The 15,312-nt window shown below is 33.5% G+C and overlaps 1 protein-coding gene across 1 annotated transcript in view; it reads left to right on the top strand.

The window, feature by feature from the left end:
* Window positions 1-15,312, top strand: part of LOC127733608 (uncharacterized) — a 134,636-nt gene that overhangs the window by 30,177 nt on the left and 89,147 nt on the right. The gene's annotated exons all lie outside the window — the stretch shown is intronic.

Below are 15,312 nucleotides of genomic sequence, written 5' to 3'. Positions count from 1 at the left end.
ACTTTATCGCATCTTTTTCTTGTGATAACCATGTTTTTGCATTGCTGACATGACAATAACGGAACAGTACTTATTAGATCAGTGGGCTGGTACAAGGGATGAAATCGGTTTCCTAGGCACTTTCAGTAGGAGGGCCTTATCAGTCCCCAAATGCAAAGCCGTTTCAGCTTTCTATCGGTTTAGTTAATCATGTACGAAACTGGAGGCTTACTTGATCTGAAACTGATATTTTTAATAACATAAATGGTACCAATTTTTCTGCACCAGATGCGCATTTAGACAATCAGTGTCTTCTCAGTGATGCTTGAGGCCAAAATATTTAAAAATCCAAAGCTTATTAAAAAGATGAAGAGCTATAAACCAAAAAGGACAAGTTTAGCCAAAGCCTTGCAAGGATTCAGAGCTTTGCATGAGGGAGATACGTTCCTTGATTTAAAAAAAAAATCAAAAATTTTGTAACAGCAAATTTTAATAACGCAAAATCCGTATTTTCATGCCAGTAAACTACGTATGATATTGAGACATCGTTGCTTAAAACAATACGTCTTTGATGAAAGGTCGAGATGACCAGACACGTGGTTAAGGGAGCTAGTGCAAAGTCATGAAAATGTAAAACATTTCAAAAATGGATTAAAAGGTAGGTTAACAATTGAAAATGGTTTAACGAACATTTAGAAATATATAATGGGAGAAAAATCTATAAAAATAAACTGCATAATAGAAGTTGCAAGACTAGACTAGACTAGATTAGACTAGTAAATATACATGCATTGTGAAATAGCGATAAAATCATTCAGTTAAATTTCAAAGATGTGGGTAGAATTGTAGAAGGAGAACCATCTTTTGTTAAATTTGCTGAGAATGACTAAGTTCCCAATTCTGAAAAAAGGAAGAAACAATACCATAACAGCAACTTCACTATGTGTGCAATTTGTCATTGCAATTTCAAGGATTTTGTTTGAAAAACGTTTGAGAAGTTGATTACACATGTGAGGGGATGGTTCTGGATGCAGTGTATGGAGTATATTCCAAGGCACTTCAAATAATACTCAAAGCAGCAAAACAAATAATAATTTAATGAAAAGAAAGTCAAGACATATTCAATTCAACATTTAACACATCAAAACATCTTAACATATAAGACAGAAACCCTTCCAAACATTAATGCCAAAACCAGGTTAGCTTAGCCATCATGACGCCACGACGCTTGCAATATGCAGCTTTATTTCAGACAGGCAACCCGTCTTTAGGCGATTAGTTCATATTCAACTATTTTAATTATTTCATTTAAATAACGTCTTTCAAAATGCTAAGCAAAAATAAATAACATTGCAAAATTATCGCAAACGCCAAATAAATAAAGGAACTCAAATGTCAGTCTTGCTCAAAATATGAATACTAAATAGAATAAATCAAATGTAAATGAAATATTATCAAGCAAATCAATTAACAGCCTGAAATAATTAAGTAATGAAAAGGGAATTAATCCATTCCTATTACACACACAATAGGTACCCAATCATATCTGTACAACCGCCCGACCGATATAACCATACTATAAGCCGGTTTGAAATTTCGTACCAGGCCCGATATGGAAATGCTAATATGTATAATTACTCCCCCGCCCCACGTATCAGCCCGCTGGTTTTATAAGTGCTCTTCCGTTTATATCATATCAGCATTGCAAAAAAACAAGAAAATATTATTAGTTACATAGTGTGCCTTTGACCTTATACGATATAAATGGGGTCAGTAAATTCCATATTGGGTGAGAGCGAAGCTCAAATCGTATTAGGTCACTAGCACACTATGTAACCAATTTATCTTACCGACTATCTTAACATGTGGTATTTAGACTAGTAGCCTATCAAAGTGACAAGTCTTCAATACCGTTAGTATTAAGAACCTACTTCCATTGGTCTATACAAAAACAAATGCCAACAATAACAACTTGTTAGCTTTAGATGTGTTTTATGAATTTATTTCAATCGTTCATCTAGGGGCCTCGGTGGCCGAGTGGTCTAAGTAGTTACTACTGTAATCACTAGCCAGTCAGCACTGAGGTTGTGAGTTCGAACCCCGCTCGTACGGGTGCACTCGACTCCAATCTTAATTGACTAGGATTGTCAGTTTTCCTATTGAAGGTCGGTGGTTTTCTCCGGGAACTCCGGCTTCCTCCAACAATAAAAACTGGCCGCCACGAAATAGCCCAAAAGCGGTGCTTAAAAGTGGCGTTAAAACACCAAAAATCAAAAATCAAAATCAATCAATCGTTCATCGTCAATTTCATCGTCTGTTGAAACCTTTAAGATTTTTCCTCGACGTCGTGTTGTTTTTATAAAGGGACGTAACACCACTACTAACCGTGTATTGAAATAAGCCCCGCCTACTAACCCAATATGAAACTCTATTAACCTAATAGGAAATATACACGGTCTCCACGCGGTTGCTTTTAACAAATCATATTTCTAGAAATGTATAGGAGGTAAGATAAATGATAATCTATCATCAGGTATCTAGAGACTGTAGACGATATATTTTTTTAAATGTCATCATCTGGGATGCTTTGTTTTAAAGAATAAATGTTCCAGTAATAAAATATGCATATTTTGTACGAACACAAGTTTTTATAAATGCATTATATTTATATTGCTTTAATTTCAGTGAACCAAACTGAGCACGAGGTTTTGTGATGACAGAAAGTTGATTTATTATTGACTGAAGCATCGCTATCAATCAAACAGACAGCAGCAAAATACTTCTTATATTGATGATGTGTAATACAAAGTGAATGATCATTTAAATTGATACAAAAATATATATAAGAAGCATCTACCAGGGTATAAATATGTTGGGATTGAACTAATATTGCTTACTGAAGAGAGGAGAGTGGATATTGTTTAACTAGTTCTTGTCTCTTACTGATATAATTACTTTGTACCATCGAATCTTCCTGATTCATTCTGTTTGTAATGTATTTTATATCAGCAGTATTAAATTTTGTTTAAATGTGCACTATTTGTGAAGCCATACCCGTAGTCTCTGTTACGTTTAAAGCATTCTTTCATAAGTGTCTTTATAAAAGAGAGGCGCAAGATACCAAAGGGACATTCAAACTCATAAGTCGAAAAACAAAATGACAAAGCCATGGCTAAAAAAGAAAAAGACCAAAAGAAAAACAACAGTACACAAAACACACCATAGAAAACTAACGACTGAGTAAACAAGAACCCCACCGAAAACTGGGGGTGATCTCAGGTGCTCCGGAAGGGTAAGCAAATCTTGCTCCACATGTGGCACCCGTCGTGTTGCTCATGTAAGTACAAACCCGGTGATATAGATCAAATTCGGGGTAAAGGGGACGGGATTGTAGTTACGAAAATTGGAACATATCCGTCGTCATCTGTGAAACAGATATTCCATAACGGTCAACCAACTTGTGATGGCGTCCGTAAAATTTACGATGGGATGATTTCAACTTCACTACTTTGAACTCTTGGTTTAATAGCTGCTTGTGAGCAGCAACCTTCTATCAAGGACATCATGATAGGAAATACAAGCCCTTGAATATCGCATGAACTGGAAGATATATACTCTGTATGCAAGCGCTGATGGAATGTTGCTACATAGAAAAGGAAAGTTCTCGCAATTGGGAAGCTGAAATCATCTCTTTTGTCGTAAAGTTTTGTTTTCAACCGACCCTCATTATCAATTTCTAGATGTAAGTCAAGATATGAGGCAGACTTAACTGTATCTGTTGTATTCTTTATCTGAAGTTTGACGGGATAGACGCATTAAACAAATTAACAGTTTTGAATTATATAGTGAGAGAACATCACCTATATAGCGAAAAGTGAAGTTAAAGGATACTGCTAACTTCTTTCTTTCTTCTTAAGAAGTTCCTGTATGAAGTCAGCCTCATATGAATAAGTCGGCAAGAAGAGGAGCACAGTTGGTTCCCATGGGAATGCCGATTGTTTGTTGAAAAACACGTCCTCCAAACATTACGAATATGTTGTCAATCAAGAAATCAAAAGTATCTGATGTCCAGAGAATTTTTTGTTTGAATCAGAGTGATTTTTACAAAGTACGATTTATCCCTCCCTAAGATAAGATACTTGTTTCTACGTTGGCCATTCATTTTTATGAAACAAAGCAGGACCAACTCTTTTCATTTGTCTTTTAGTTTGGAATGGGGAATACTTGTGAAAAGTGTAGAAAGTCAAATGTTTTAATACTATTGCAAGATGAAAGAGTCTTAGATTATATGTACTCTAAAAGATCTTTAGAATTTCTTAGTATCCACATCTGATTCACGCTTTTCTATAATAGGTAGTTCACAATAACTTTGAAGCCCGGTTTTGATTGCTGGTAACATTGATTTTAATAATTTAGAAAGAGGTTACGTGGAGCACTTGGAAGACCCAGCAATATAACATTGTTTGTAAGGACACTTATGTAGTTTAAGTATCCAATACCGTGAAAGAAGATCCAGTTATTCATCTTTGGTTGAAATTCCAAAGGAACACAGAACAGACCTATGATTATCTAGGAATTCCTCCTTTGTAAATGTCGTGGGGGTATATGTTGAGTTTCCAAGTGAATAGTCAATACCTAATTCATTTATCAAGCAGTTTACTAGTATGTAATGTGATTTACACAAAAAACCGATGTTGTGTGGGGCTTTATCTGCGGTGGCAACAACATATTTGTGATGGAGGTAGGACATGTGTTTTGCAACATTTGGGTCTTAAAAGCTTGATGAAGCACGGGTATTCATAGACCCATTCTGCTTTTTAATTCTGATTTGTATCAACGACCTCACAGCCTTAATCCATTCGAAATGAGTATCTGCGTCTTCTTTCTCGCGTTTGACCCATAGCCTGGCATAATCCTCGACTGAATCGATCAGAATTTTGAAGTTGTGTTTCTAATTGATGGATTTCGGCTCACGATATTTCGGGCCGTTGGATAACACATTTCGCAGAGAAGTGTTATTGGCAATTTTAAGGTCACCAGTAATTTTGTGGCCAGTCGGATTATATATGAATGGGGAACTAGCACAGGTACAATCGAGGGGTTTAAAATTGAAGTCGTCAACATTGAGATCCTGCAACACGTGTTTGTAATTAAAAATTTTAGTTGCAATTGGTTTGGTATATGTATAAGAAATGATAGGTACAGACTGATCTTTAAAATAAGGAGGTATTTCGAGTGAACTGATTACTAGTATGATAAAGGATATTGCCCAAGTTGATGGCCTCGAGACCTTTGTTGGCGAAGGAAAGTTTCAGAAATGATATTTTCTCCTTGTCATCTTTTCCAATGCAAACTGGTTTGAAAAGTCTGTGACTGGCAATGTTCAAAATGACAGCTGTAAGTTTGCATTGGTTTGAATAGGGATTTCTAACAGTGGTTTCCAAACATAGGTTGTATAGAGAATACAAATATTGCAATGGAAATGATTTTTAAATCTTGATGCAATCTAACAGCTTGAATGCCATGGTATGCTAAAAATCAAATGGGATCCATCTCTCCGTATATGGTACCATATATCTAAGTTTGAAACCAATACTATTTAAGGTCATTGATTTTAAATCGTTTTGCACTTTTTATTAACCGGATTTTCGAAGGAAAAATCGGTTATTGATTTGGGGATATACGGCTGGCGGGCTGGCGGGCGGGCGGGCGGCTCCAAACAGTGTCCGTTCATTTACATTACAACGCTTTGACGAAATCTTTTCAAATTTAGATATGTTGTTTTCTGTTACTAAATGAAGGTCAAGTTCAATTTTCACGATTCTAGCTTCTCGTTGTTGAGTTGTAGACCTTTCAGTAGCAAAAGTTATACTTATATGACTTATTTATTTTGAGTTATTTCCCTCTGAACAGAAATGGTGTAAAAAAATAAGTATATGGATAGATAGTCTATCAATGATTGTATCGGTTTTATTCATGCAATAATTTCCACCTTTTATCAAGATAACAAACATCTTTGGTCGGGTTGTTGTCTCTTTGACATATTCCCCATTTTCATTCTCAATTTTATGTTGTAATTATCAACTAACAAAATTATAATTGGAACTGGGACTATTATACTAACCGACTGGAAGCTGTTACACCAATCAGTGTAATTATACTCAACAGCACGGTCGTTAGAACGATACTTTACCTGCGCAAGATTTGTCGATTCGCCATTTTGTTTTGATAGTGTCAGCGCGCCTTCATTGCGTAATTTTTCAATATTCAAGATGATACTGAATGCAAACAGAGGGAGAAAACTGATGAAGTAGCAGATAGTCATCGGATTTTTGGTCACAAGTTTTTTGTGATTTTGGATAAACCATACAAATACAATAATACTATTCTACTATAGATTGAAGGCACAACTTGATAACAGTAAACATCCTGAATGTTTGTACATGCCTACTTCTAGATCATTAGATATAAGTGAAAATGAGTGTGACAATAATGCCAGATTTATTACCAATTGTAACATATGCATTATGACTATATGAAATTGTACAAAAATAAATAATTTAAAGCACTCCTTCTATTTATTTATATACAAGAGTTCACATTTGTTCATGCTTCAGGTGAGAGGTTCACAGTAATTGAAAAGTAAAGTTATTCATAGGTGCACATTTGTCTTGTCCGTCAGAACTTTGCGAAGAGGCTTAAATGAGGTAGAGTATTTTTTATCAAATTTGTTGAGTCTTAATCTGGTGTGTGACTGCATGTCCACGAATTATCTAAAACAAGGAAAGTATGTGTTCCAGTGTGTATACTGAATGCACAGGTTTGAGACACAATTTGCTAAAATAATGTTTCACCGTAAAAGCAAACAGAATCTGTTCCTTAAGCCTCTATTTTTTATGGTATAGGAATTAATAGATGCATGTAGTTGAAATGTCACAAACTTTTGACGAAGAATGGTTCTGAATTCCCTTACCAAGAGGAAGAAACTGATATACCCAGCTTTGTAGTCGAGTGTGGATTGCTGACTCGCCTATTACTGGCAACCAGTCAAGTTTGTAGTAGAATTTTGTGAGAGCAGAAATGCCCGGTTTTGAATAATGTTGTCTAATGTTGTCTAAAAGTCCCCGAAAGAGAATACTTAATTAAATGAAAACTGTTCAACTTCCAGAATTAATAATAGGCATGCAGTTGTCTAAGTTGGGAAAAATGAAGCAAACACTTCTTTATTTTCAATTAGTTCTGATGTTAAGTCGCTTCTTAGAAATATGGACCAAAACAGGTCTTATAAGGCAAATTTTAGTCTAGTTGTTGCATGACAGGTTGGTTATCTCTTATATATCTTTTACAATTGTTACATTGTGTTTACCATTTGTAGAGACGGAACTTTCCGGAATGGACAATTTATGATGCCTTCAAATGTCTGTGTAAAGGCAGAATCAAAAACCCCTTGAAAATCAGTAGTTGACATTCCGAACTTATTATTGTGGTCAGTTGATGGTGTAGCTGCACATGCTGGAGCTGTGTTAGACCTTTGATGTTGTGAACTTTATGTTGACCTCTCATATGCACACAGAAAACGGTGACCCTTTTCAGTTCTTTGGCACACGTAGGGCAAGAATATACTGGTTTTAGCAATTGCAGTTATAGCAACCTTTAATGGCTTTGACAGCACATTGTTGGAACAATCGCCAGCATCAACATCAGTGTAATCAACATAAAATAAAAAAAAATGTAGATCGATATCCCCATCCAAATGCAAAAAGTCTGTTTTACTGCACATTTTGAAACAATAATAACTATCATGAAACAAATGCAAATGTTTTAAATTATTTTTGATCAAAGACAAGCCAAATTAGATTTAACTTTGAGAAATTTAGGTGTAACACGGACCTCGGAAAACAATGGGCTATTGAAATAATTGACCTGTGTGATATCCTAGCAACAGTTTTTATAGGGATAAATTATTAACTGAAATTCCTAACACGTCTTTTTTTATTGCACAATTTTTGTTTTTATTAGGATTAATCATGATCTATTAACCTTCTAAATGTTGTTTTCTAAGCGGTCAAGTACAGCGCCGGCATTTCGAGAAATTTGTTAATTCAACACTAATTGACTACTTATAACTAATTGTTCATAAACTATAAGAAAAGTATTTATCTTTTCCGAAACAAATTCGATGATTTAGTTAAAATTGAGAAAAACTTATTTTAACCGGCATTACTTCATTCCTGTGTAAAAGCATTTCTTTTTTAGTAAATGTATTTAATTTGGTAAAATGGTTTTGTTAATTTATATATTTTTATTGCTTGCATTTAATTATTTCTTTTTCATTTTAAATCCACCAATTTTAACGGTATTCTATACGCTGACTTGTTCGCCGAAATCTGTTGTTTACATGCATCGTAGGCTAATAAACCACGTGACACGATAAGCTGTCAATCAAAACAAGAGATAAATAATCCGCTATCGGGACAATGAAATCTCAACAGATCGATCCGTTTCAGGTCCCGTTAGTATAATAGTCCCAGATTGGAGTGACAGATTTATTTGAAAATTTTGTGTTTCCTAAGTGTTGTTGATGATAAGCTCTGTAGGACAGTATAAATATAGTTTGAAATTTACTGCTCATTATTATATATTTTGAAATTAATTACAGATAAGTTTTATAGATTAAGATTAATTATTATTATAGTATTAATGATAAATGATATTTTGGAATTTTTTTTAATTTTTTTTTTTTTGTTAAATGTTTTGAAGAATTATGTGGTAGGCTTGTTTTTTATTCTGTATAAACTAATTTTCTGAATGCTATATATATATATATAAATATATATATGTTTTTATGGAGCAAACTCCTTTAAAAACTAAAACTTATATTGTTTATCAAAAAACGTGTATTTAGATTTTTGATTTTGAGCCCAGTTTTCAAGTTGGTCCTAATCAGGGGTCCAAAATTAAACTGTTTGATTTCAACAAAAATTGAATATTTGGGGTTCTTTGAAAAGCTGAATCTAAACTTTTTTTTACTTGATCATGTTTGGGGTCCAAATTTGGAAATTTCATTTTCATGCAGGGAAATCCGGTTTGCTGTCACTCTGACAGCCTCTTGTTTTTAGTTACCTTGACTTAGACGCATTGACCATAGAATCAATAGGTATTCGATCCCAGATCAATGAATAAATTTACCGTATCTGGTTTCTCTAGTGCTTGACATGTAGAATATTACATTTTACTAATCTGACGGTTATCGTCCTATAACTCTGGAATGACAGGTCAGAAAATTTCAAAATCGAACGATTTCTTACCGTCACTTATTTTAACAACTGTAGAAAGTTTTAAGCATACTCAACTTATGGTACAAATTGTGAAAATTTTAATTCAATCAGAGTGTTGAAGTCTCGTAACTCTGGAAAGCAAACCAAGAAATTGTCAAAATCGAAAGGAGGCTTCAATCTTTTAATCCCAACAAAAGTGTAAAGTTTCAAGGAAATCATTCCAAGCATATTGGAGTAAGTGCAACAAGTTTTCTCAAATCTGACGGTGAGGTCCCGCAGCTCAGGAGTGACACCCTAAAGTATTTTAAAATCAAAAGAGAGCTTTTTTTCTTTCAATCCTAATGTTGCGAATTCTATGGGAATTGGTAAGAGCAAATTTGAAATTTTGAATGAAGGAGTAATGGACATGCGGACGGACCGGCTACGATACAATGTTACGTCCCTTCTAAGACGCGCGTGTAATACCACACTGTTAATTATATAGACAAAGGAAATATATATATTTAAGAAAATTAATAAAAGATCAAAAACCAATTGTTCAGAGAACAATTGAAGGTCTTTCCACTTCTTACGATTCATTTTGATATGAAAATATTAAAATACGGTTTTAAGTGTCATATACAGTGTCAAATGATACCTTAATGTACGCTGGTTCCAAAAATATATGGTTTCTAAATAATTTTATTGAAATAAGGGAGGTTATTTGTTACTTCCGGTCTGAAAAATGTCACTTCCGGTATTATTTGATAGTTTACTTGACACTGATTCCAAAAATATATGATTCTATATACTTTAACATCAGATAAGTACAAAACAAAGCTACTTCCGGTTTACACAAAGTCATTTCCTGTTGGATTTTCAAGCTCATGTAAATTGCAACCTAGTGAAAAGAGTCCCATAGCTTTATCGTGTCTAAATTTGAAGTTAAAGCAAAGGTCAAAACATAAAACGTCAATTTCAACTTTGACCTTGAGCTCAATGTCAAGGTAATAAACCAAGGACCTTTAATCAAATTACCCTGGTCTTTATTATACTTGGTAAATGAGTTATACCACCATACATGTAATTTTAAATATAAAAAGGGAGAAAACTCTCCTTTACGGTCAACGTACCCTTGCAATCAAAATTTACATGTTACGACATGTCACAACTAACAATTTAGTAAAAATAATTTGTCGATATCTTATCAAGTTTTGGGAAAGAAGTGAAAATAAGCCAAAATCAAAATTTAGAATATGACCTTGACCTTTGACCTCGATCTAATTTTCATTTTTTCGGACCAATGACCTCAAATCAAGAGACCCTAAGTTTCCATCACTAATGGTTTACCAGTTAGAAATGCATATCACTTATATTAAATGCATAAGGAGGAATAACTCTCATATGGAGTCTCCGGATAGCTTCGATCCAAATGGTCATCCTAATTCTGAAGATGTAACGAGCAATTTGGTAAAATAAATTTGTCGTAAACTTTTACGGTTGTGAAGGAGTAGTGGCCACAAGAAAAACAGTGTTTGGGGAGATAACTCTTACAACGTAAAGTGTTCGGTTAAGCAGTGTTAGTTTCAAAAGCGTATAAACTGTACGATATCATATTCCAAATATATAAGCGACATCTTATAAAACAGGAACACAACAAAAGAAAAAAATTAGGCGGAAGAAAAAAAAAATAATAATCTGAACAAAATCAATAGGTCTTTCCACGGAAAAGTGGAAAGACCTAATAATCAGAACAAAATCAATAGGTCTTTCCAGGGAAAAGTGGAAAGACCTAATAATAACGGTTTCAATTCATCACTTTTACTAGCGCTTTCACTGCTTTCGCATATTTTCAGGTAATGTGACTTGTATACATAAGTGTTATAAAACAGTTGATTGACGTTAACAATAGTATGACGTTAACAAATACAAGGGAGACTACTAATGTGATTTTAAAATGTGAGTAAATTCTTTAAAATGTTACGTAAAAATTAATCATTTAATCCCGGGTTGAGAATGTTTATGAATAATTTTCTTTCTTCTTCTTGAGAAAATTGTTTTGACGATTGACCATATACAACGGAAATATTTAAAATCGTTCATTAGAACAACAATGGAAATGGTCGTTAGCCCTGATGATTGTTAAATCTTCATGGTTGGTTTGCTGTCTATGTACATTGACGGCGTGCACAAAACTGAGTCCACAAACGTAACGACTTCAAATTACTTAAATCATTTACGACGTCGGCATTTTTTCTCCAGAAAACAAACGCGTAACAAAAATACTTGACACTTAGTTTATCACATAGCTTTAAACATAAACGTTCAACATATCTCTTTTTTTTCGAACAACAAAGTGCAGCAATTGCACATTCTGGAAATATAAATAAATATCATATACTAAGAGCAGTGTAATGGAAATAATAAGCGACTATGTCGTGGACCCTCTTACAAAATAGCGTTAAAACGTCATTTCTTTAAATTGTAACATAATAGTTGGACATTTAAAAAAATCAGATGTTCGGCCCGGGCTATCGAATCATTCATATTTTGCAGATTTTTGTAAAACTCTTGTTATGCACATTTGAAATATCAAGTTATTTTGAAGTAAAAAAATAGCAATTACATATCTTTTTTTACCGATTCTTTATTTTCGGATATTAATCCTTCCAAATAACTACTTCTTACACATAACGAATTACATTCCAAACTCATCCACCATGGCCGTTTCTGTTGTTTTTTTTTGCGGTGAATTTCGTATGACGTCATAGTCCGAATCCGAAAAATTCTATTATACGAAAATGCGGGAAAATCTGTTGAATTTGTATAAATTTTAGGTCACAAACTCGATTTTATGCTTATTTAATGTTACTAAAAGAGGGACGAAAGATACCAAAGGGACAGTCAAACTCATAGATCGAAAACAAACTGACAACGTCATGGCCAAAAATAAAAAGACAATCAGACAAATAATAGTACAGATGACACAACATAGAAAACTAAAGACTAAGCAACACGAACCCCACCAAAAACTGGGGGTGATCTCAGGTGCTAACTAGTTTCACATATTTTTGCCGTTCTCTCAGTGTACGTTTCATACTTTATAGATTTAATTTTGATAACCTTAATAGTAATTCTCTCCAATATAGAATTCCTCACAATTTGAACATATGAGAGAATAAATGACGTTTGAACTTTTACAAGACAAATTTTGTTTAACTGTGAAATGCTTTCCATTTTTGAAATAAATTGAACTTTCTTCTCTGGACATGTCATACATCGTTTATCGGTACATGTTGTAACAATAGGCAAAGTTTCATTAAAGTGGAATTTTGAAGATGTGAAATATCGTTTTAGACTTTTTGACTGTCTTTTACTGTTGATAATCTTCTTTTTTTTTTGAAAGACTTTGTCCATTTTTTCACTTTTGTGTAAATTATTTTCAATTTGTCGCATGAAGGTAATATATCATAATCTCGTGGATTATATGTTGTGACAAACGGGATAATTTTGTCTAAATTGGTTGATGATTCTTCGGTTGTTTCGGATCGCCGTGATTCTGTAATGGTTGGTCCTTTTAGCAGTGCCTTTTGAATTCCGTAATCTATCACTTGTTCCGGATATTGCTGCTTTTTTAAATACACTTTTAATTCTTCCAATCTTTTATTGCGTAATAGTTCTGTACTTGTAATGGTAATTATTCTTGACGCTATATTAAAAGGTATATTTAATTTTACATGTTTTGGATGGTTTGAGTAAAAATTTAAATACATACGTGTATCGGTGTCTTCAGAGAAGATATCTATGACAATTTCAATGTCTTACGTTATAAGTACTAAAATATCCAAAACCGGCATTTTGTTGACATTTCTGTTATTTGTGAAACGAATATGTGGATTTAAAGAATTAAAATCAGAATGAAAATCTGAGACAGATATATCCGAATTCCAAATTATAAAATAATCGTCAAGAAATCGTTCCCAGTTTTGACGTATGTAAATGGCAAATTCATTTCCGTATTTATGGTCCATTTTCTCGTATAATAATTGTTCCAAATAATCAAGTACTAATGTGGTGTATGAAGGCGCCATTTTAGTACCCATAGCTGTTCCTTTTTTCTGATGATAGTATGTGCTGTTAAAGTAAAAACTATTTCTTTTTGATATAAGTTTCAAAGATGCAAGGATAAAATCTTTTGTTAATCTGTTTTCAATGACGTTTTCCGTATTTTCTTACCAATATTTTACGGTTGTAATTCCTAAGTCATGTGGGATATTTGTGTAGAGACTGACAATATCAAAATTATTGAGTTCTGAATTAGGATTTACAGTTGTTGGTAGATGATTTAAAAATTCCAAATAGTCTTGTATAAAACTGGGAACTTCAAGACATAAAAGTTTAATGACAATGTCTATAAAATGGCTTAATTTTGTGTGACGCTGTTGGTTTCGCCCACAATAGGTCGAAATTTTAAATCATTTGGTCTTAAAAGTTCGATGTATTCACTGTTCTGTTCTGATACCGCATTTGAAATTTCCTCACTTTTAGGTAACCCATAGAAATAGCTTTCTGAAAATTTAGAGTTTGAAATGTAATCCAACTCTTCTTTATACAATTCAGTCTTACATGCATGTTTATTTAGTAATTTTTTAATCATTACAATTAATATTCTCAATAAATGTATGCCGTCTTGCTAATTTTAAACAACTAAGAATTTAGGACATACCTTTCCCTATAATTTCGAATTCTTTGAATGCATAAATGAAACACGACATTTGTTTCGATAAAAATACAAGTATCTTTAAGAGGACCAGTCAGATAAATGTCTTTTTCTTTGTAAGGGCCAGTTATCTAATGTGACAGTGTCGGATATATTATCATTAAAATATCCATAATTTATATATGAAATACCATATCAGAAACATTACTACAGACATCTATCATAAAAGTTCAAAGAGGTCGTCAGACACAGACTTGTTTGCATATTAGATTACAAATATTTCACGTCATTGATTGAAGGCTGGCATCCAGACGGCATAAGACCAAAATTCCAGACATACAATGTACATAAGAAAAGAATGGACCATAAATAAATTGATTAAAAGCAAACCTTATTTATTCACCGGAAGACATTAAGCAAACAAATGTAGATAAAATCAAAGGAATTTCTGTGTCATTTGGTCTCTTGTGGAGAGTTGTCTCATTGGCAATCATACCACATCTTCTTTTTCATATCGTTGTTGTGTATCAAACACAGTACTGTGTATGTTTACTAATCCGTTAAATTACTTTTTTAACATATAAAGTATATTTAGTTTGTGGGCGATATACTTATCAATACCAGTTTTTAAAGAAAACTCCCGTGTGATATTTCGCAATAAGCAATATATGTTATGGAGGACCAAGTTTCCATTTGATTTAAGACAATTGGTGAAGTATAGTATGAAAAAAATGGTCGTGTGTGCTTCCGCGAGTGAGTGAGTGAGATTGCGTTTCAAAACTCTACACAGCATTATTGTTTTCTTTTAAATGCCAGGTTTGTATGTATTTCAAACAACTTGAAATCTTTCAATAATTAGTTGTACATACTTTTTGAATGTTCCCTTATAGCATTATAGCCGATTTCGAAATAAGATAGTATATCCATTAATCGATCGTATCTTTTTTCAGCTCAACCCCTGTAAACTATTGTCATTACTTTCAGCTAGCTTTGCAAGTCCGTCCTGTTTTTTTCGATTTTTTTCTGAAATCGTCGGACTAATTGTAATACTATTTGACGTGTCTTGTCTGAAGTTTACTGACAAACATGGCGGCCTTTACGTAAATAAGACGTATTGAGTAAAACTAATAAAACGGTAATTCTAACGGAGTTACCATTTGATTTTTAGGGGGGAGGGGGTTGGGGCTAGAATGAAACTTGAAAAAAAAGGCAGGACAAGAGTTTTGAGTTAAAAAAAAGGCAGGATGAGCAACACGGCAAAACGCAAAAGGCAGGATGACAATTTATGTAAAAAAAGTCAGGATAAACTAATTAAAAAAAAGGCAGTACCGAATAGAGTGAAAAATAAAAAGACGG

This window comes from Mytilus californianus, unplaced genomic scaffold, assembly GCF_021869535.1.
Source record: "Mytilus californianus isolate M0D057914Y unplaced genomic scaffold, xbMytCali1.0.p SCAF_1, whole genome shotgun sequence".
Classification (NCBI taxonomy): Eukaryota; Metazoa; Mollusca; class Bivalvia; order Mytilida; family Mytilidae; genus Mytilus; species Mytilus californianus.
This window is presented reverse-complemented; position numbering and strand designations above follow the sequence as displayed.